Below are 23,362 nucleotides of genomic sequence, written 5' to 3' on the forward strand. Positions count from 1 at the left end.
TATGTGTTAGCAAGTCAGCTTCCGCGTCGTACACGAGTAACGCAGTATTTGCGCACATATAATTATTCAAATTCACAGTAATGGAATTTTGGAACCGGAACGTTACTTCACGTAAAGTCGCATCGCTGCCGATATTTGTCCGTAAAATCCAGCGGGTTATCTGGAATTTTCTTTCACCAAAAATATATCGAACTGATTGTTACTCGTCTAACGTTTTACGATTCACAATAATTATACGCGTAGTAGGATAAACTTAGTTAATTTGAATATGTGTTCGGCGTGTAATTTTGTTTTATACGTAAAAAGATAGCGCGCGTGTGTTACGATTCAGTTCTTAATAATAGCATAATTCTCTAAATTAAACAAATACGCCTGCTAGGTTGCAACATTATGAAAACTTCACATACATACGCTTGTATTTGTATTAAAATATTATATTTGTAATTTTTAAAAATGCCATACTTAGGTTTAACAGTTACTTTACGCAGTGAATTTATTTAAACAGAGAATTCCGAGGAGTTTAAAAACTCTGTTATTTAACGATGACAGATATCTTTAATGTGGGACATTTCATTTCTCTTGATTTATAAGAACGGCATCGCAAATTTTTGTTTGGCCGCATTTCAATTCCCAAAAATTCGCAAGTTTTCAGCGGACGTTTGAAATGATATAATTCTCTTTAAAAAAGTTCACAATAGTGAAACAAATCTCGCGCAGTTCCCCTTTGAAAGTGCAAGATAAAAGCAAAAGAAGAACGAGCTCAAGAGTAAACTCAAAGCGAAATAAATTCTCTCCACGAGTTATTTAGAGCGATCAATGTAGAAATGTTCGGACTGTACTTAAACTTACCGTTACAGGGGAAAGAATCGTTTCCCTTATTCTTGCTCGTTTAAAAGTGGTAAAGTTTTTTGATTAATTCTTTGAGCAATTAATTTTTCTACTATATCCTTTCTCAATGACGTTGAAAATGTTGCATAGCAATTGACTTTTTTGTTTCATTATAAGGAAAAGTTAAATTGCTTACAAGATTCGAAAGTACAAGGAAATAAATAAGAAACTAATTACGTTTTTGATAGTCGCGCAATATGAAATTTCTCTCCGCTAATTCTTACGTATTGAAGCTTAGAAAAGAAAGTGCGAAGAGTAATTAAAATAATTCAGTTTAAATGGTAGCCTATTATTTAAACATCAATATATTGTATTTTTCAGTATCATGATACTACAAGTATAATAAACATTTCTTAAAGATTATAAATTAACACACAAGAAAATACACTTCTTCGCCTACTTTGCAAGAATTTAATTTAATAACAGGTTGGATACACCGGTGGCTTTCTTTATTGCTAATATATACATAATTATATATGTATGTAGATTTTCTCTGTACAAAACATTTACATACATATTAGTTACTTTCCTTCTAGAGATCAGGTTGGCAACATACAATCCTTATGCTCTGCAACGTGTTTAATAGTATTTACTGATCTCTTTACAAAGTTTAATCACGCGTAATATATCAACAATACCAATAGAACTATCTTATCTATTCCCAACATTATTATTATTATTTTTCTACTCACATTCAGATTTTATAATATATACTTTGCATATACATAACATTTTAGTGTAGATATATTTGGTTTACTTTATGGAAAACCGTACTGTTCGTAAATTCATTTGATCATGTTTAAATAATTAGAAGCAACGGAGAATTATCAATGTTGACGAAGGAAAAAGATCTTGCGAAGCGTATTTATAAAATATAATTAGAATTAATTAAAACTCGAATTACCAACCAAGAAAAAAGCATTTTTTGATTCAACGCATTCTTAAAATCAAATGAACGAAACATTTGACGTGCATGCAAATTGAAATTGAAATTATGTGCGGCCGCGGAAGTCAATATTCTCTAGGAACACACCAGCCCACGGATTCGCGTGGGAGGAACAGATTGTTGGGATTGAAAAATAATAATTGAATTTTCTGCCGACTGACGTGAAAATCGTTTTAAATCCTTTCTAGTATGGGGCAGATTGGTGATCTACAGATCGCCGGTATTGTTGCCAACCCAAAACGAACTACTATCGAAATGAAGAGCGCGCCACACTTTTTATTTCCGATAAACACGAAAGTTATTCTTGTTTTTTTTTTTTTTTTAGTCTATACACCTCTCTTTTGAAAATGTTGACTCGATGAATTAACGTTATTTAATTCTCTGTAAAATTAAAATTAATTCTAATAATCGTGTTCCCAATCAGGTGAAATTAAAATATCGTTGAATTTAAATATCTATTGAATAGAAATAAAAATGGAATTTTTACAAATTCATTTAGTTGACATGTTTTAAACAATTATTTTTCTGTTTTGCAAAGTCGTTGAAATGTTTTTCTCGAAAAAAATTGTGCTTTTTGCTCGCAGAAGTAGGCAAGTGATGGTATGAAAGTACCTAAAACGTTTAAAAAACTGCGAGCTAGTTAGCCCATCACGGAATTCGCCCTTTAAATTGTAAAATAGCGTGGGATTGAGCGCGGAGATAGAAGGAAGAGCGCGCCACAATTCTTCAAAATGCACAGCCGAGAATCTAAGCAGTCCACGAGCGAAATTTTCAAGCTAATTATATCTGGATTTAAATTTCAATCCCTTTTCAAGTTCTTAATTCGTTTTTCTACTTTCACTTTAGTAAGTAAGAGTGGGAAGAATGCATGGGAGATTATTTATATTAAAAACCACGAGCAGAAAAGGAATTGAATCCAATTTGCGTACGAGGAACATACGATCCGAACGATTCGTTGAAAGCGGAGAACCGAGATCATTTGGAGGGACGCGTACAAATTACGAACATAATTGCAGACCACATAGGCACTAGTTTAGATCATATAAACCTGATTTATGATAGAACCTCGTTTAATCGGAATTTAATATTATTGCCGTTATTAATTAACCTTTCGAATGCTGAAGACCTACAGGCCGATAAATAATGAATACAAAAAGCGATGAATAGATAAAATGGCTATAATGTAGATCTATTGAAATCTCAAATAAAAAAGAGTTAATTTAATACGATTCTAAATAATTTAATTTAAAATATGATTCTGAGATAAAAAACTTTTCATTTTGAATTCCTGCGTGAAGGGTTTTATGTTGTCGGTATTTTAAAATAAACGCGTTTCCAGAAAAAAAGAGGAAATATGTCGAAATAGATTTTAACTATTGATAAAAGAATTAAAAAATTTCATGAAAAAGGATAGAAAATCGGAGGACACTTTTATCTACTATACATATAGATAAGCTTTGATCGAAAAATGTTATAATATAAATATTTTAAAGATTCTTTTTAGATACAGTAATATTCAAACGTCAGTGAGAAATTACACCTTGGAATATTTTTTTACACAATATTTATACTCTTTAAAGTATATTTGTATTTCAACGAATAAGGGCCTTTTACTATATTTTATATTCGTACCAATATGGAAGTAGCGAAATCCAAAAATGATCGCAATTGATCGTACCATTTATCTCCTATTAGAATCTCGAGAAATTCAATGTTGCTGCGCAACAGAATAGTGATACAGACCTTCAACACCTACATATAAGAGGCAGCTCGCGAAATTTCATTCGCTCATTCATAATAGAGCTTCGCGCGCTAAGAGTGTATGTAGCCAAATCTCCGTCAGTTTATCATCATTCCTAAGCCTGCAAGTAATTACAGGAGACTACGGGTATATGTTCAAATTCTAGTACACACTCCCTTTCTCAACCCAGACCAGCGATAATTAAGTGACTCGTGCTTTCAGCATCCTACGTTTGATAGGGCGTACAACAATATACACGGGAAGGAATATTAATTCCGTTGTGTAACAGCGGTCACATTTATTCGCGACGGATTTCTGTTTAACAGTTGAAGATCAGCTGGATTGTTATGCCAGAAATGAGTGGCTCGTGGAATTGCATTACCTTCGGTATTATGTTCGTCCAGCTTTCGATGGTATTTAAAGAATGTGACAAAAATATTACTTAAAGCAGCTACAGAGGATAAAAGTATCGAGGGTGAGATATCAAATAACTCGGAGAAACGAATGTTCGTCATATTTGAACGAGGCGGATAAACTCGGACGTTCAAGCGTTTATGGGAAATGAGAAAGCGTAAAAATGTAGAGAATGCATGTAATGTGAAAAGATATACAAAATGTTCATGCATTACAGTGTTCATTAAGGCAGTCGTTATACTTGAAAGTTCTTACGTGTTTAGGGGAAAAGATCTATTTTGCAGATTTATTTTTGAAAGAATGAGCGATTTGTTTTTGAATATTCGGGAAAGAAACATTGTTCACTGTATATCAGAAGGATAACTTTTATGTAGATTTATATTTATTGCTGCTTTGGCGGGGTGTTTTTCATAGAATTAAGGACGTCCATTTTATTATGAACTTTTATCGAACAAACGTACGATTGCACCATTTAACATTCCGTACGTATTCGTACGAATGCATTATTTAGCAGCAGCAACAGTGGAAACAACGGAACGTTACCAGTGTTGAATAAAAAGAATCGTTAGAATGCAGTAGATTGCATTTGTAGTTTGTTTCATGATACGATATTTATTATATCCACTTATTACAATATTACAGTACAGTGCTCTATAAACGGAAATCCGTTGTAAATCAAGAGCAAATGTTGCCGACGCCAATTTTCCTGGCTCAATGTAAAAAATAAAGAGAGATAAGTCTTCCCATTAAAATAAAAAATAATTCTCTTCGATTCTCATCTAGATTAAATTCTATTAATTCGATTCGATTCCATCTACATTAACATAAATTAAATTCTTGACCTCAAAGAACTGTCAGACGTTAATGGTTACAAGAAAGATATATTTAATCGAATTCGATATTTTGCGTTTCGTTAAATGTCCGCATTATCCAGACGTAGACTACGACTGCCAGCAAGCCGAATCTGTAAAGCTGAGGGTAATTTCTTCTGTGCAACAGTACGGGCACCGATACAAGAAAGTAATCAATTTCTCTACATCAATTACGATAGAAGAGTCCTTTATCAAGTTACTATTAGAATAGTAGTTTGAAACGTACAGAAATGCCAGCTGCGCACGTCTTACACATTTTAATTGTTAATGAACGAACAGCTGAAGCGTACAAATTGTCTCGAATTTAGGATATTTCGGTGTAAGACGCCTTTTTAATTTTTAATTTTTTCCTCGAACCTTCTAGATATCTATCGTTTGTATTAGAATTATCAAAATGATCGAGTTCAGATTCTTTGTTTTCGCGATAAGTAAAAACAGTAGGAATTCTTTTAGCGAAAGTAACGTTGAATTTCATTCAGACAGAAACATGATTACACAATCTTCTACATTAATCTACATATATGTAGTCAAGCATCGATCGGAAGTAAGTAATTCTGGCGTTAAAGAGAGCACTATCAATTGCGATGCATATACTTCTCTTGACAAGTCGTCACGTTTACGTGACACTCGATGATCCCCATTAATCGCGAGGCTCTGTCAGTCACAGACGTTTAAAATTATTGCTCTAAATGCGTTATAACGAAATTTATTGGATTTACAACGAGCCTGTTAACGATCTCGGCGTACTGATTTCATCGCACCTTCGACTCGTTCCTTTCGTTTCACCTTTAACCCTTGTCTCTGCAATTCTCAAGACAGCCTCTAGCACGCTCTGTCTAGCGACGCGACGGAAGAACGAATTTCCGGAAGACGAGACCCAATCGAGCGTCGCCCATTCGTCACGGCGACTTCTACCGTAAAGAAGACCGAAGAAACGAAAAAAAAAACGACGCATAAACGAACCGCAACTGCGATTCTCTTGGGAGTTGCGTTGTTCCACCATGGGGAATGAATTTCTTGGTTAAAACTTTTGTTTTGTGCCGGGTATGAAAGTATAAGACCGTATTGACTATACATGTATGTTGCCGCTCATAGATATGTGAACATTTTGCTCGATTTCTATTAACAACACCGGATTATTATTGCCAGGAATATACACTTGAATTAATGACAGAGTAATGATCAAAAAGCAAAATTTAAATTGTTTTAATACCATGTAATATTAATATATGTATAATGTTTCTGTCATAGATAAAATAGAAAGCCAAAGGGTGGAATAAAAATTGGCTAAAACAATGATCGAGAGATATAGTGGATAGAGACAAAGAAAACATTTAATTTTCCTATATATATACCAATCCTATACAGTTTAACGATTCTTAAAGATTTTAATAATTTTCTCGCGATTTATCAAGCGCATCTCGATGGAGAGACTTCCATCGATGACGAACTCTGCTCTTGATGACTAAGGATTCTAGATGTTGCTTACAAAACACGTCGGAATATCTCGTAAAAACAACCTGTGTACAAAACAAATATATACACGCATTGAACTGGACACGAGCAAAACGTAAGTTGCACTGGATAAAGGCAATTGATCATCCAACAGTTTCTTTTCCACCGACATATCGTTGTAGGTTGAAAGTACCTATATATTAAGAAAACCATCTTCTTCGTGTCGTTTCCACAAAGCCATAGGAACGTGCGCTCGAGATTCTTCTTAAATTTCGCGCTATTGCTCCGGTGGATAGATTTTAATGGGCTTTGTACGCGGGACACGTAGTCACTTTGCACCAGCAGGCTACTACTCGTGGCACGCGCTATCTGCGTTTCCGTGGTGTACGATTCGTGTGCACGTGTTTGAATACGATGTGCACGAGTGCACGTACACGGCAGCGTACGTTCGTGGGTCGATTGTGTTCAACAGACCGGCTGATAGCGATTAGAAGCCAAACCAGGCCAGATTTGAATGGCCGATAAAACGAACAAGGCGATGCTCGTTTCTTTCGGCTCTGTTTATCAGACCGGCGCGGCGTTGTCAGGAATTTTCTCGTTTGAATGGCTGGACCCGGTTGGTTAACAGAAAAGATAACTTTGCGCCAGCGTAAATTCCTCTTCTTTTGGGTTATTGAAATTCTTGATAAGACAAGGAAAAGGCGGTGGCTCGTATTCTCCAACGTGAATGTGAGATGAATTTACTGTTACATAAATACTTTATGGTTGTGCGTGGCACAAGTATTACGCACCAAGAAAGAGAAATTGTTGGTTACGTTAGTAAATAAAACATTTCATTGAAAATTTTCGCAAATATACATAATTTTGCATTAAAATTGGCTTAAAAACCATTAACAATACCGGAATATGTAAACGATATAGTAAAAACAAATACTTCAATAAGCGTTTGTTCCGACACAGCACAAGTATCATATAAAAGTTCGAGAAATTGGTAATACTCCTCACCAACAGAATCTTTATTTGAAATTTTGCGCAATACACGTAGTTTTGTATTATAATTAGTATATAAACTATTAAAGATACCGTTAGAAACAGTATTGTTAAAAAAATATACACATTTATTCATAGTAATGCCTATTGAAACTGTTAACTACTGTTGCAAATCCAATGAAAATTTTGAAATCTAGTTGAAGTCGTAAGGAAGAGTAAACCTTGCCCTGCAAAATGCTCTTCGCTTTATTCTGCTTCGATTTTCCGTTGCTAAGATATCATCGTTCTCGTGGAGAATCGAATTTTTCACCAATTCTCTATCGCTGTCTCTCTCGCACGCTCAAACCTCCCACTCCAATCGCAACCTCTTTTTAATATTGCGCTGGTCAGTGACAGACAGCGTCTACGCTTCTCTTACTACATTACTACTACTAAGCGTATGCATTTCCTGGAAAAAATGTAGGTCAAACCGCTGCGAACTGCCATTCATATTTCTATAAACTTAGACACATCTATTATACCCTAAAGGGCTGTATCTTCGGAACGAATTGAGATATCGATTTAAATCAAAATACATTATTCAGCGCACATTTTCTACTATCTTCTGAGTAGATAATATGTAAAAATTTCCTGATTGTTTTATGTGTATTGTTTATAAAATATTGATGTATTATCTGATGGTGACATTTGTCGCTGATTTTTTTTTTATTAAGAAACAAAATCTCCTCATAAAGAGTTATATAGATTGACATTAATTTCAACAGATAAAGCTCTTACATTGTAAATTTACCATACCTCGAGGTTTTAAACGGCGAAAATACACTTTTCTATTCATTTTAATCTTACTAAATCTCGATAGAAACGTATTATATAATACTGACATTAAAGAATTGTAAATCTGTTCTTGTAAATTGCTATTTATAAGATAATTATTATTTGAATGGTTGTTTATAAAATAGGATACGAATATTGTACGAGTATTTAGAGGAAAGTCTTATTCGAGTTTCTCAGCATGAAGAAATAAATTTCGAAATTCTCTAAACAGGTACGTGAGCCAGAATGATTTATACGGTTCGCTCTTTCTTTTCCAAAAAACGGCAAAAAATCTTTCCCCGTATTTTCTTACGGAGTAATCTCGTAGCTTAATCTTCCTCTTTTCGTTCCTTTTCTCTGTGTACGTTAATCCCATTACGAAAGCCATTTTCTGCAAAAACGACATACGGTCGACTACACGAAATATGTTTTACTTAACGCTTATTTACTATATTTACCGCGAATCGGATCTTTGCAGCGTATAAAGCTTTTCTCTGCCAAGTCGTTGACAAAACGAGACATATCAGACCTTCCACCTACACATTATCGATCTATCTATCATTGATTCGAAGTCCAGTTGAGTTGTGAGATCGCAAAGATATGCAATCAATTCGATACATCGTCGTCACGGGAAATCACACATTTTTTAAAATGTATACGTGGAAAAATTATATCGATGTACTAAATGTTATTGATACAAGCAATTTATCGAAATGACAATTTGTATTCTTTTCAGTGCGTTCGTCTAATTTTTAAATTTAGTAAATTTCTTAGAGGAAATCTGTTTCGAGTAAAATCCAGATAAAATCCGCTACGTAATGCATCCGTTTGACAAATCTAGACATCCCGCCAGCAAGCAATATTTCCTTTGCGATATTTCAATCATCGAAATCCCTGACCACTGGGATTTATTGACTGTAGTTCCAGGAAGGCTTAGCTTTAGCCGCTTAAAGTCCCATCACTTTTTCTTTTGGATAGATTGATTTATGCATATCTTCGAAAACAATCAAACATAAATATAATAAACAACGAAATCGTCAATTTATCTACTAACTGCTCCTCCGGCTGTTATTAGCAATTTTTTTGAATCGTTTTTGTTTCGTTTATTAAATGTCACAATGATTGTTTTATCCTACATGTTTTACTCATCTTTGCATATTACGCGCGTTCTATGCATTTTCTTTACTTTCAAATTTTTCATAAATGTGTAAAAATCAGCAGTCCACTTATTATACCTATTCGCTTATACAAAGTCAACTTAACGTATAATGCGCGTACGTAGTAAAGCAATTAATCTCGAGCACACAGACTGCAGCGATCTTAAAATCTATCCGTCTTTAAGGGAATGTCAATATTTGATCAGACCTAATAGGAATCGTTCGCTTAGAATGAGGAGTCTCTCGATCGGGACGATTGAATTCCCTAAATTAATCGTGTACCGACACATCGGATTCATTATCAATTTATCCGCGCCCGCACAAATTAAGGCAATAGCTATGATACACGTTGGCTGTAGCGCGCACGCGTTTGGAAACGCTGTTGCGCGCCGTTTACTCAATTCCGGCGATCAACGCGCTCCGCAAATTACGGCGTTTTAATTGCAGAACACCGCAAACACGCAGGCCCTTCCCTTGCGGACGGAACTGTTCGATGTGATTTTAAAATTACATCAAATAATAGGACGGACGTTAAGTGTTGCGTAGCGTTGCGTAACGAAACTGTTTATGCACTTGATTGCCATGATCGTTAGCTAATGAGCTTTTATTGTTTCATGCCGTGGCGTTTTGGTTACGCCAGATTTAATATGTTTTCGAGTGAAACGTTTAATGGTATATTCCTTGTGCGAATGAAATTACGAAGTGATTCTCCAGTGAGAATTAGGGGATAATGTCGAGCGATTTCGCTTGGGAGTTGCTAACGAGCTTGATTATTTTTCGATAATTGCTTTCACGCGGCCTGAATGTTTTATTTTTCCAAGCGATAATTAAATAACCGCTAGTATACTGCATAATTATCATTGGAAGATTATTGTTATCGCGAATAAAATCTACTGTTTTATCGGGACTGAGAATGCAAGCAATAGTTAACCGTTAAACTTGAAACTTGTTGCATTGTAACGCAAAACTGTGTCATAAATCTCCGTTTCTTTCTTTATCGGTGCAGTAAGTGAACCTTTTTCATATCCTGAAATATTTGTCAAATGGTAATAATCATCAGGGAAAATTATAAAGTTTCAACTATTCCCTTAATGGTAGCGAATTTTACTTTTAATACATGGTATTTGCGAATTAAATTGATAAAAAGCAGAAAATTTGTCGTTTTGATAATTTTTTGTTAATTAGAATAACAAATAGATATGACACGATGTAAACTAGAGAAGAAACGATGAAAATAAAAAAAGCATCAGAGAGAAAACGAGGTTGCAGATACGTAGGCGCTGCGTGTGTGTGTATATAACATTATAATAAGAAGAATAACGTGTGAAAAGAACATGAAAAACGACTCGTATGAATTTAATGTTGCGAACGCCCGTCGTGATGTCGTAATTTCTGCACCACTGACATTTATTACTTTTCCAGAAATTAAATGAATATAAATAACGACCGGGTAAACACAATTTGATTCAAACAATGTGGACGATGATACGGTGGTACAACGAGAGGTGACAACCTATGTGTTAAACCCAATGAATAAAATTTCACACAGATATTTGCTCGAGTAATTTGAGAGTTTAATTGAACGAAATGTCGGGGTATGTTCTCCCTCGCAACTGTTTCACGTAGCCGACACTTCACAATCTGCCCTGGCGAAATTATCACTCGAAACGTTCCGCACGGCGAAACTTTTGCGTGTCCCGATGTTTCAATGTGTCCGGCCTCCAGATAACTGATTCCGCAATCTGAAAAGGATCGGCCTATTTGTATCATAATGACAAATTGAAAAGGAACGGTAACGAGAGGAGATAGTAATTAGTAAATAGTAAGATGCAATTCAGTTCTCTTTTCTTTGGACTAAATAATTTTCTTAAACCTGTTTACTGATATACGACGTCTTATTATTATACAGAGTGGCCCGTAACTGTGTACAGGCTGATTCTACGTGAAAAAATAAATTGAAGATATGAAATAAAGTGTCTTTGTTTAAGATCTCATTTTTAGGGAAATAAAGCTTGAAAATGTTTAATTTAAGGACCGGTCTAATACACGCGCGCGATACATTCTCGAATTTATTTCTCTCGAAAACAAAGCATTTTCTGAACGAATTTTAACGCTTTGACTGCCACGTTGGTCATGTATGACCGGCCACGGTGGTCATTGGTGACCGGAGCGCTTGAGAGAATGTTGAAAGAATGTTGTCTTACATCATCGATTCATTATTATTTTACCATTATATGCTTTGAGTAATAAAAATACTCGCGTGGTGTCCTGTGCGAAACATGTGATTTCGGCGTGGCAATCAAAGCGTTACTTGTCAAATTTTCAGTCTTTTCAGATTTCCAAGATTTTCTTGGAAACGGAACATCGTGTGAAAAAATTGTATCGTATATTTTCGCCTTATTTTTTCTCGTGGAATCGTCCTGCATCCGGTGGTACCGCCGACCATCCTGTATATCAGCTTTTAAAATTTAAACGGGTCAGAATGTCCTATTACGCGTAACGACGGTCATTACGAAGATTCAAATCGTTGCACTTTGATTCGATCGTAATCGTGTAATTAAAATATCTTGCCCAAGTCAAAAATAAGCTAACGGCCGAGTACATTCGTCGCGTAAATTACAAATCTGAAAACCTCTGCCTACTGTTTCCTTTCTGTCTGTGATTCGCAAGCGTTCTTCATTTTACGCAACCGCAACTTCATAACCGCACTGTCACAAGCAAGACAGCGGATTCGAAGTTGTTTCACGGAGCATTACCCCCTTTCCAGCCGTTCGGCACAGACTCAAAGGGCGGACGTTAAAAGAGTCTGCTAACGTCGTTCACGAGATTTGCTCGGAGTTTGCGCGAGCGATGTTTCACCGGCTCTCTTTAACTCGAGTAACCGGTCGCTCAATTAATCCTGCCTGAAGCAGCAACTGTGAACAGCTAGTATCGAAAACGTAGCAAGTGAGACTTTTTGGTATTTTAACCCTGTGATCTCATTACGGTTAAATGACCCGCTTAAACGATCAAACTTTTAGCTCGCGATCTCTACCGGATTTAGGAAAGTAGCGTGGCCAGATTGAAACGTTAGCTACGCATAGAAACGATTCCTATTAGGTCAGCGCATCGATCTTCCATGCTATTGTACGTTAACAACGATGTAAAAACGGCAAGCATAGAGATATTTGTAAAATACTCGCAAGAATGATATTTAGAAAATAAGAAGCTAATTTTGTTTGAACTATTTAACGGTAGTAATATATATTAACTGATATTACAGAGCGTCAATAAGAAATTTCTTATGTACTAAATTACATTTTTGAAATTTGTATCAAATTTTTTAAATCTTTCGTTCGTATCAATCCTATATTTGTATGAACAAACAAGACTTTGAAATGAAACTAATGTAAATATCAATCCACGTTCAACCCAATATGAATCCATTGTTATTTCGTATTTTTGTTACATCTTTTTAATAAAGTATTTCTCAGTTTATTTTATAGATATTTTATACTTGCTATTATTCACAAAACATACGTAATTCAGTCGAATACGTAACGTACAGAATTATTTACCAGAATAAATGGAACATTCTGTACATTTAGTTGCTTCCCACTCTCATAGATAGAATAATTAAAGCCATTAATATAAAAAGAAAAAAAAGGAGGTAAAACGCCTGTAACGCGCTCGAACCAATATATTCTATGAATTCTGCGCAAATAAATGGATACAATTTTAAAGGCACCGAAAGAGCTTAAAAGTTAGGAAGCCTGATCCGCTCGAGCCTAGAACAAATCACTTTAAACATTTACAACTACGTCGAACAAACGTCAGTTGCACTTGGTATTCTAGTTGTCTCGTATCCATTTAAATAAATTAACCCCCGAAGGAAGAACGTTGCTAGATGTGATCCTGGGACAGAAATGAACAGCAAGAAATTTTCTTAAGTTTCATTAACTTTGTACGTCGCTGGGGATATTCTCTACTGAAACTCGTAATGACGTGGCAAGTTGTTTACGAGGCTGTGAAAGAGACGGACGTGCCGAGACAAAGTTTCGTTCGGTCGTTCGCCATCGCCACTGAGAAAGAGAGAGAAAAAGGGAGGGAGGAAGCAGATTTACCTTTAACTCCTACGAAAAAGTTCACGAGTTTAAGTACTTTCCGTATCAGATGTCTCTTAGGTATCGTTGAAATAACACAACAAACGGAAACGGTTGCATAAAACAGCGGCGGAGACCCAGTTGTACCAATGGGATTATGAAAGAAAATTATCACCGCTCGGGCATACCGTCGAAAACAACTTTCCAGTAGTGCTTGTGCTTGTTTTCGATTCGACTGAATTACCTTTTAAAAGAAAATTAATTATCGATTGAAAGCAAGTCGTTGCCGGCATTGATTAAAATTTTCGCTGTACCAGAACAGTCTCATTTTTTTAAAATGGTTTCATCAGCCAGGTGGAAAGGCATTTGGATCCGCGAAACGATCATTTCAGTTACATGAAAAAGGATATTTTCCCCAACGGTCGTATTTTCACGTTCGTTGTGGGTAAAATTTTAATTATTGAAAGGCATCGCTACAGAAGCAGGAATTGAATAGAAAATATCATATTCCACTGCTTCAAGGACCAACGTTGGTAGTACAGTTCCGTTAATTTTAATTTCGTGTCGTGTTACTTCTAATTTAACTGTATTTGACGATAGCTATACAAATTTCAAAACGTAGGAAATTTGTTGTTCTTGAAAAAATCAATTCTTTAAAGATCTGAAAGTTGTTAAGAGTTGGTAATTTCCTTTATCAAAATTGCGTAATAAAATCTTTAAATTTCACAAGCACTTTGGTTGAAATAAAATAAGACGCGAACAAAAGAGACTTGCAATGTTTTAAACAAGTTTTATGTTAAGTAGACTAAAAAGATATTCGGTAGAACAACCATACGATTGTTACGAAAATTGCAGAAACTCCTCTCTTCTCGGTGTTCATCCTTGTGAGAATCATATTGCTCATATTTTATTGCGTGAAGGAAGATTCTGCTGTGGTATATTTTTCGTAACGATAATAGAACTGTCAAAATGATAAAATCCAGAGCGTACGTTTAAACGACCATACCAAATAGCCTCCCCGTAGCGAATCATCTTATAAGATCAAGCTTTCTAACTGAAATGTAGTAAAATTTATACAGTATAACCAGAAAAACATATGTTTCTTTTAATCGCGATCTCAAAACGTTCTAACAATACAGCTGGTCATAATCGAACGAGATAATTAATTACAGTAATCTAAATATTCACGTCATATTTTTAGAATTAATGAAATTTTATTGAAATTCATTCTATGGAGAATAATACACAGAACGTGCAATACTTTGAACAACGTTGAACGCATATAATGTCTAGACAACTCGTGACCGCACGAGAACTTGCCTTCATAATATTAAACTCCCATTATGCTATCAGAGAACATTAGATACCTGATGTGATGTTTTTTGAAAGTTCTAATAGCAAATTCAATATACATTTCATTCACTTCGACGCTCATTCATAAAGTCAACATTCTTTTTCCAATTTCTAACTTTCTAATTAAAAAATTAAAAATTAAAAAAATTAATTAATTAAAAATTAATGTTGAGAGGATTTACCAACTCGTAGATATAATATTACAGTTTCCCAATTATCCTACTACAATTAATGTCAAAACAATACGGCTCACCTTGCACAAAAATAGCTTATATTGTTAGTAAATTTGCTTTGGCATATAATGGCAAGTAAACTTCGCTTTATAACAATAGCCACGTGATAAAACTGTAAAACTGCGAACAAAATGCTTTCACGATGTAAGGGCTACGGACAAAGGAATTTAATTTCCGAGACGTGAATGGTTCTTGTTTGATTGTATGATTTCGTAGCCGCGGACATGCTCGTTCGAAATGAATTCTTTACGAAGCTTCGATTACCAAGCTTTTCCATTCCTTTTCTTTTTTCTTTTTTTTTTTTTGTACCAATTTCTAACATTCCCATAGATAATTTCAGGCGAATGGCGTTCCGTTAACATCAACGAGACCGTGTCGTAACGACGATTCAAATTTTTCAAAAGTGAGCAATAACATGCGTCGAAAGTGGTGGCTCTTCTTCTAATTGCCGGAAGGCTTCAAATGGATTCAGATAAAAGGGGAAATCGAATTTCAGTCGATATCTCGGACGGCCAGTCTCCAAGTAATTAGCACGATGCCGGTGGTAGAGAAAGTTGAAAATAGTCCAACAGCCTCAATTGGCCACTTTAATCAATACCGGTGCAAATAGCCCAGAGACATTTCGTACTTGTACCATATTTCCTCTTTATCTTGACCATCGTAATGCAGAACTCTTTATCACTGAGAGCGATAAGTACTGAGAGTTCGGGTCTCGTTAGAATTTTAATCGTAACTCGTCGAGTTTCGATCGGATAGCCAGTGGGTAGCTGACAAGTACTGCATATATCTTACTACTATTTGACGCGAAAATTTACGGTGGCTTGGACGGTTTACGACTCGTTACAACGCTATCATCGACGATTTGCAATATTCGAACAGAGAAGAAACTTCCCACCAGGAGTCGACTTTCCACGTTATGTCTGAGAGACAAGCGCGATTTTGGCATTCATGGTTCTTCGAGAATCGATAAATGGTTCCACGAGCTGATGTAAACAACCCATAAACACGTTTACTGCTACGATGGTCATCGGTTATTCACGTTTTAGGTACTAGATCTTTTGCAACGATCGCAACGACACAAATTTCATAACCAAGTTCGTAATTAACTAAGAAATTGTCAACAAAGTGAATGATTCGGATAACATCGTTAGAAAGAAGTAGGCAAATACGATCTAATATTTTGTAAAAATTTAATGTTATGGCGTGGTTTAGCTCGGTCTATTGCAGTTCCTAGAACAAACTACATAGTTGATTATATACTTGCTACGATTTAAGTAATTTGAATAAAGCGTGACATTTGTCTAACATCTATGTAAATCTGATTCGTGCAATCATTTATGGCACTCATGGAGCCAACGATAGCGTGAATACAATACGAAAACTGCTACTATGAATGTAAAGATCGGTTTAAACAGTTATCGAAAAATAGGTATAGATGAAAAGGAAATTAGGGTTACTTGTGTATAGTTGATGAGATTACTGTAGGTAATATTAAATATTCTTAATGGTTTTAATAATTCGCTAATAATTTAGGAACTCGAGTGTTATCTAATTTATGGCTTCCTACGTTAATGGCTTCCTACGTACAAATATGTTTACGATTCGTTGCACAATGAAATTAATAATTATCAAATTTTGTAACGGTTATGCGCAACTAAAGAAAATTTTGCTTAATAAATGTATGTTATAAGCAATAGTTTCGCTGAGATGATTTCCAAGACATCGCCCCCACCGTTTTCTCATTAATTGCCGAATTTCGGGGAAATTGAGGCGATGAGGTTGTTAGGATGGTAAGTACATTATCCTGTGATCGTGTAATCTTCTGCCTTATCTATTTTCTGTACAGCGACGCGTTGTTGCAACATTGTTTATTTATTATACCTATTGTAATTATTTGCAATATTATTGGGAAATAATATCACATACATTGTAATAATTCTGTATCATCATTTCTGAAAGATAAAAGTAATTTAATAACAACATGTACCCAGATATATCCCCTAGAGCCTCATTTTATCGTAATTGAACATGTTTTAGGAGTAATACATTATCCCTAGACTTTATCTCAATTCATTATACCAAGTATCAGTTACATACTCGATCAATTTCTACCTTTTCCAGAGAATGCAGTCATAACATTGATTTTGATCCAGCTGGTACAGATAATAAATGAGATTTATTTAAAGCTAAAATACGAGATATTGGCGCATACATAATCAGACGGTTGGTCCTTATATTGAAATGGCTCGCAGCACTGCTTCAAGTTGCACGAGATACTAATCCGCTTTAAATAATATCAGTTTCGTGTATTAAAATTGCGTCATTATTTTCTCGTTTCAGGAATTAACGAAGGAAGTAATTACAAAGCGGATTGATTTTCATATTTCATATTGCTTTCGATCAATTTTACCTTACCAAAGTAGTAAAAATTAAATTGTAAATATAAACATTTTAAACGTCCAAATAAAACGTACGTACATATTAAATTCTGTGCTGCTCTGATAGCAGGAAGCAAGGCGATAAAGGTAAAATAACAAACTGAAGAATATTGTGTCTATAAATAACGTTTGATATAGTATAAATAGCGTCAAAATAATGTTTCCAATTGTGCGCAAGTATCACGTAGAAAAGTTCGCGGTATAACAATTCGCTGTATAATAATTCAAACGGACAACGTTTCCAAAAACAACCGTGTTCGAGAAAGATATCGCTAAATAATCCTCGAGATGTGCAAATAACATTCAGTTGCATAAAATACTGGACATTAGTGGTGAAGAAAGGTGACTGGGAATCCCGCGGTCCGCAGCCACCGCGATAATCATCCCCCTAGTGTATCGCGCTATAGTCCCATCCGCTGGTTCTTTGGTTTAAGCCCCGTTTGATTAAAACTTCCCGGTTACGAGGGAGAAATTACATTTTAATTATACATGGTTAATCAGCGAACACGCTTCACGCTCCGACACACGGTTAGCTTGCTGTTTAGCGTTTAATGGACGCGTATAATCTACGAGGGAATACGCCGAATTTTCTAACGCATCGTTGCCAGGTACTACTGTGAAAATGTGTCCGTAGAGTGTGATCGCGAGTCTATTAAAAGAATGCAATAGTCTTGAGATTAAGCTTCGTCAATGGAGGTTGAACGTTGTTTTCGCGAATATTTTATCTCGCAGTGATAAAGCGATACCGAACTGAAAAGAATTTTTATTACGATGGCTAGGAAAAGTGTTGGTCATAAAGAATGCTGTTTTTCCGAGAGTTAAGTTCGAAACAATGGGAGGCGTTATCATCGGACTTTTAAAAAGTTGGAATAGAAAATTTACCAGAAAAAGATAGTGAATTATAAAAAATACTGGTCGATTGGTGAAGGATAATTGCTTTTTTTTTAAACTTTTAACAGGAAAACTGAAACCCACGCTACTTATGACAGGATGACCTATATTGGCGTACCATTGTATTTACTGTAGCATTCACTTGCTAATTAATTCGGTCCAAGTGTATTAAATTTCGAGTCATTTGGTAGTACAGGTGGTTCCCGAGTTTACGAATTAATTGGTTGCTAGTGACGTTTCGTGTATCGGCAATTTGTACAGCGAGAATCTATTTGCCTCAGAATTAATACTGTAAGCGAGAGTTACGTTCGTAAGAAAAAATATATATAAAATATAAAATAAATATTAAGGAATAAATATTAAGGAAGATTTACTAGTCTAAGATTTATATATTTATAAAATAACACGAGACATTTAAAATTCAAAACAGAAATTTAATTCGAAGACAGAAATTTTAAACTAAAAAAAATTTTTTGAAGAAGAATTAACTCGCTGCTTCGTCACCGGAGGAATCGGCAGCTGTCGGGATAGTAGATGTATTAAAAATCTCTCATGTATTTTTTTCTTTTCCTTGAAAAAAAATTGCTCCTAGTCACCTTTGCCATGGACAATATAAAATAAAAATTACGGTTAAAAAATTTGTAAAGCCAAATGTTCGTAAAGCGAGAATTCGTAACGTGAAAATTACAGTGGCGGATAAAAGGAAGTTTAAAATTGTCACACTGAATTCTACTAATTTTTGTACCAAAAATTTTTTACTATATTGCTATCTATTCTGTAGTATATATTATATTTATTCACTGCTCTCATTAAACGTAAATCCATTTTGCGCAATTATGTTGTCTTTGTATACTTCTTATTTTATACAATTTCCTTCGTCCATCACTGTAGCTGCACTCTCTTATGGCTACAAAAATTTGATACTACAAAAATGGAACATCGAATCTAATAAAAGAATAAAAAAAAGAAAGGAATGTACAGGATGTCCCGCAGCACTGAACAACATCTTAGGCCGTGGATTCTTCACATGAAAGCAATAAAAAAAGAAAGTCCATTGTCCTCATGTGCAGAATCCATCGTCGAAGCGATTTTGCCGATACTGCGAGACACCCTGTATATCGTGTATGAAAGTCGGTTTTCTCTTTCGTTTTTCTTCTTGTGTGAATCTGCGGCGCACCGTTGCAGTAGCGCACATTCTTTGGTGACGGGTTCGTCTCGGATGATGGATCGAACGAAATGGATTCGTGACATTCTTCACGCATTACGACAAATCCGGTGCATTTTTCTTCCTGCTCTGTCAAGGTCTTTGTTCCGCGATCCTTTTAGCGCAAACTATGCCAGTGAAATATCATCGTTGGCTCCGTGGGCGGTTAGTAATCAACGATCACGAGGGGACTCACAGTGATAAAGTATCTCGATGTAACGGCGATCGAGCCGAGGAAATTGAATATCGATCGAGTTAGCCGTGGGATCAAGCGGCTCCTTCGCGTGAAGCATTATATGTTAGGTTGCTTTGATAACACGGTTTACGATAAGCCAGCCACCGAACACCGATTTTCCTATCTGTCGTCTAATCTCTGGTCTAACTAATCTCTTTGGTTATCGACTTCCATTATGCTTGGCCGAATCCTGGATGAATTTCGTCCAGCTCGGATTAACTTTGACCCGAAATCTGTTCCGAGTGGGCGACGTAGTGGCGTACCATAGGATTGAAAAGCACCAAAAGCTTAGGTATGTGAAAACACACAAAGTGTTAAGAGGAAAAGATGGTTAGATCGTGTGTGTGTGCGCGCGCCCGCCTGTGTGTGTCAGTGGGAATATGTGCAAATGTTACGATGTACGATGTTTGCTACAGTAGATAGGAAACGTATTAGAAAAATATTTTGTAACAAAGCGGTATAAATAAATGATAAATAGTACACGTGCTAGGGAGATAGAAATTTTAAATTTGGAATACCTCGTGCAATAATCTTATTTATAACACTAAAATGTATCTATTACTGGCAGACATTCTGTCTCGGACAGAAGGTTCAGATATTACGATGTTCGCATCTGAGAAGATAAAATGTTGTTTCCTGAGTTACAAAAGAAATTAGCTCCATTTTTAAACATTTGCAACGCATAGAAGTAAATTGAACACGGTATGTAGCACAGGTGAAACTCTTTTGCCGACGAAATGAAAAATTTTGTGCGAAACGAAATTTTTTTTCATCAATTCATAAATTGTGTGGTTCTTTGAGGATATTGTAGTATAATAAAAATATGTATTTTGAAAAAGAAGTAAAATTGACAGAGAAAATGACGAAAAATAAAGGAACACTTAACTTTAAAAATATACACATATATATTTATCTTTTGATATATATATTGTGTGTTTTGTACAAAAGTTTTCTCAGAATTCTCGATAAAACGTCGAATTAACCTTCTTTCATTGTTAAGCACGATAAAGGGTAATCAAGATGCAATAATTCATCCATTTCTAATACATATTTATGAGGAAACGGAATACATATTTGTAAGTCGTACATGAGCTGAACGATTGCTGTGAGATAGTCAATGTTCGGCGACAGTCGTGGTCGTCTATCGAACATAAGCATAATAGACCTCTTTGAAAAACGCTGATGACAATCGTCCGGAGAAATTGGAGCGTATAGTAACGAACGTATGCGAGCAACTGTTCGTTTTAGAACGCCAAGTTATGTTCAGTCTGGGGATGAATTATTCATCACAATGTTTGACCTTATAGTGCACTGATACGAAGGTTCTCGCCATTTCTTGCACTGTACCTTGAACACGCATTTTCTTTCATTGAAATGTTAAACGTTGTTAAATTTCCCAGATGATTAAATAATTTCTTGAATCGCTCGATGTGGGTTATATCGCATCGTAATTGATTTATTTTGGAACTACAGATATCGTTCAAGAAATTAAACGTACCTTTTGTAAAGTTTTGTAATTGAGATACTGTAATTAAAGAAGGAGATAAACTAAATAAATGTTACGAATTATATTTATAAATATATCGACGAACCTAGGAGTTGTAGAAGTAGGAAAACGAAACAATTCGATGCACATGTCTCGCTTTATGCAAATCACGTGAGTTTTTGGAAAGCACCGAAGTTTCGCTTCTTTTCCACGTTGTACACATAAAAAAAGAACAATGTTAGCAAGCGTATGAGAAAATCGCGTATTTCGGAATGGCCGAGAAAAGTCTCCTCCGGCCGGGAAGAATTATGCCACTGTTATATGTGGCACACGTAAGCTAGCATACACGTGAGCGAAATAAAAAATTCCCAAGCCAACGTGTTTAAAGCATGCTTCGCCTAGTCATATTCGTGAAACGTTTACTAACGAACCACGGTTTTATCAAGCCTACAGACAATATTTGCTATTTAGTCCTGGACCTGCTTGCAAATCTACGATCGGAATTTCCTTACATTTACGTTTCGCGATCACCGCGAATAAGAAACGCGACACGTCCTTTGGTTAACGGAAAAATACAAACAGAAACCAAGAGGATAATAAAAAAGTGGTCAAAGAATTCTTTTCTTACATCTTTCTGAAGATGGCAAAAGTTTTAGACTATTAACGGTTTTTAAAGTGAAATTTGTATTGTTACACTACAGATTTTCATGCATTTATGGAAAATTTTAAGGTACAAAAATATATGTTATACAACACGCACGATATAGAGAAATATATGAAACGTTTAAAATAAAGTGGTTGTCATAATTTAGTGGATGAAACAGATCTCTATTTAATCTCTATTTTTTTAGTTATGTTCATGAAAATCTATCTTATTGTTATAAAAATTTAGGATCTCTGTGTGTCAACTACCAATTAATAATATTAATTCATGACTGGTATAATCCGTTGTTTTTTTGTAGATGATCGCGAACGTATATAACATGATTCTGTTGCAGATACCGGAAAGGAGAAGAATGGGCGGAAATTGCGCAAAGTTCAGCGCGCGGATTGAATATACGAAGCAATAATTAAACAATTATTCCGCATATAATTTTCTTTTAATAAATATTTAATGCCATAGTATATTTTATATTTGATCGTAATATAATTATGAAGTATAAGAATGATATCGGTTTAATTGACAAATTTAGATTTCCGTAATGAAGTCATATATTTATAAATAATATCATAGAGTAATATTTCAATGGTTACGGATCTACCTCTCATTGAATTTAAAAAATTCAGCTCAGTGGAAGTTCTTTTTCTCAAATGTAATTTCTTTATCCCAAACACTTTATTAATTAAGAAGAATTTGCCCATTAAATTTTTTCGGATGGCGCATTGTTTTTAGTAGTGGAAATGACAAAGATTTATGAACAGAAAATGCTTGCAGAAGTAGTTACGAAACATTTAAGCTAGATAAATGGTTCAAATCCTTTAACTGGTGACAGTCTAAGGAGGCAAATATCTAGTGTATGAAATATCTCACAGGTACAAACGTTTACCTTATCTATCGTAACATAATAATAGTTTTCAGTCTTATTTCCTTTTTCAATAATTTATGTATCTGATGCATATATGTATGTAAGATCAGGTCTAAGATGTACATCAGTAGTACTTAAATATGCGGAGCATGCACGCCAGCGTGTAAGGGGTGTCAAAAATTGACAGAAGAAGAAGAAGAAGAATAAGAAATCAGCATCCAGTCAGTTGAGGCTAACACGTGATCCAGCTGTGTTGATTATATTTTCATACCCTTCTCAATGCATATATCGTAGTCAAATTTCTTTCTATTTGTATAAAAATAAATTCAACCTGTAGTAATCATTTGCATACTGTGAAAATGACGTATGATATGCTCATTACATTTGTTACAATATGATTTACTTTCTTTTTACTAATACTTGTTTCGTTTATAAATTAACAAAGATCTAGAAGTGAAAATCTTTTTACATCTTTTATACGTAACTTTTATTCACTGTCCGTTGTTTAAATTTTGGTAGCACAAACTTGGTTGTCATTAAAGGGATTTCGTAACATTCTCTATTCTCGTAAATTCGCGCTTAAGCGGTTCACACTATAGATCTTTCATCCTAATGCTGAATATCTTCCGCTTCAATTA

At 35.1% G+C, this 23,362-nt stretch overlaps 1 protein-coding gene and 1 long non-coding RNA gene across 4 annotated transcripts in view; one reads left to right on the top strand and one right to left on the bottom strand.

Annotated features, from left to right (window-relative positions):
- LOC126924568 (suppressor of lurcher protein 1) overlaps positions 1-23,362 on the bottom strand; it is a 530,829-nt gene that overhangs the window by 330,323 nt on the left and 177,144 nt on the right. The gene's annotated exons all lie outside the window — the stretch shown is intronic.
- On the top strand, positions 5,247-23,084 carry LOC126924625 (uncharacterized). The gene is made up of 3 exons (XR_007713613.1): positions 5,247-6,431; positions 22,197-22,731; positions 22,835-23,084. It is a non-coding gene; the product is annotated as an uncharacterized LOC126924625 (long non-coding RNA).

Source organism: Bombus affinis, chromosome 14, assembly GCF_024516045.1.
Source record: "Bombus affinis isolate iyBomAffi1 chromosome 14, iyBomAffi1.2, whole genome shotgun sequence".
Classification (NCBI taxonomy): Eukaryota; Metazoa; Arthropoda; class Insecta; order Hymenoptera; family Apidae; genus Bombus; species Bombus affinis.